This window comes from Myotis brandtii, unplaced genomic scaffold (assembly GCF_000412655.1).
Source record: "Myotis brandtii unplaced genomic scaffold, ASM41265v1 scaffold144, whole genome shotgun sequence".
Lineage (NCBI taxonomy): Eukaryota > Metazoa > Chordata > Mammalia > Chiroptera > Vespertilionidae > Myotis > Myotis brandtii.
This window is the reverse complement of record NW_005355159.1, coordinates 457,382-458,827: the sequence shown is the minus strand read 5'-3', so window position 1 is coordinate 458,827 and position 1,446 is coordinate 457,382. Positions and strand designations below refer to the sequence as shown.

General features: G+C 53.8%; 1 pseudogene; it reads left to right on the top strand.

Annotated features, from left to right (window-relative positions):
- The window catches only part of LOC102262765, a 1,889-nt pseudogene extending 936 nt beyond the window's left edge, over positions 1-953 (top strand).
- The last annotated feature ends 493 nt before the right edge of the window (positions 954-1,446 follow it).

The window sequence follows — 1,446 nt, the reverse complement described above, 5'->3', positions numbered from 1 at the left end:
TAAAAAGATTCCCAGGTGATTCTAATGTGCAGCCAAAGTTGAGAACCACTGCTCTATGGGAAGGTGGAAGGCCTGGACCAGGGGTCCTCAAACTTTTTAAATAGGGGGCCAGTTCACTGTCCCTCAGACCGTTGGAGGGCTGGACTATAGTTTAAAAAAAACTATGAACAAATTCCTATGCACACTGCACATATCTTATTTTGAAGTTAAAAAACAAAACGAGAACAAATACAATATTTGTATTTGCATGTGGCCCGCGGGCCGTAGTTTGAGGACCCCTGGGCCCCTGGACTCTGACAATGTCTGGGCCATGATTCATTTGGCCAAGGGGAGCCAGGTGGTGACTGTTAGTGAGTACTGCCTGTGACCTGTCTCCCAGCAGAAATTTGACAAGCACGTCTTGGAGCCCAGCCAGGTGAGCAAAACTCCCTCATCAGGGCAACAAAACAGAACAGTCTTGTTGCAGAAGGCCTTCCAGGGTCCAGACCCTTCCATCCGGCGGGGAGCTGAAGAGAGGAAACTGAAACACCTTCCAGACCCACAAGAGGAGCCTCCATCCAAGAGTAAGAAAGCAGCCTCCAGGGGTCAGCACCGGTTGCACAGGGACCTGCGTGTGAGGCTTGTGAACAAACGGTACTAGCTTGGTCAGTATTACAGCACCAAGATGATAACCGAACATGTCCTCAGCCCAGATACTTGTGTATGTTGGACAGATGAAGGCCAGGTCCTAGAAGGCGTCAGGGGAGACATACTGGAGACCCTCATCCCCAAGGTCCAGGGCAAACGGGTGATGGTGGTGCTGGGGCCACAGGCTGGAAGGGTGGGCCACCTGCTGGGCTGGGACAGAGCAGAGCCAGGCTGTGGTTCAGCTGCGGAGAGAGAATGGGCTGGTGGAGCTTCGCTAAGATGCTGTTTGCGAGTCCATGGGTCCCACTGACTCACACGAAGACTGACCCAGGGGCCCATTCCCTTCCCCAGGCAGTTAGCAGTCTGTACAGTGTGAGAAGCCGGCCTCTGTGGAGTGGGAGGTCACTGTTCCATCCTGCCCTTGCTGTGCAGCCCTGGGACAGGGGCAGGGCATGCAATGGGTAGACCAGAAGGGAGGCTGGACACACAGCTAGCATTGCCAGCAGTTAGTGGAAAATAAAAACCATGTCAAATAAAAGGGATAAATAAGTACAAAAGAAATGGGCTTAGGAAACAAGTTAGAGAGGTAAAGGAAGCCACTTGGAGCTTGGAGTGAGGAAGCTAATAGTAACTGCCTGGGCGGGGAAGGGGGAAGGGAAGGCAGGGGCGCGCTCCCAGGAGGGAGCCAAGGGGAGACTTTCACCTGGAAGCTACAGCTTCACACCCCAGGGAACCGCAGCTTTGTCCCTCCAAAGGGATTAGCTCCCCTCCCTTCCCCTGCGCTACTGGAAGAGGGGGAGGGGAGGCAGGGGAAGGGAA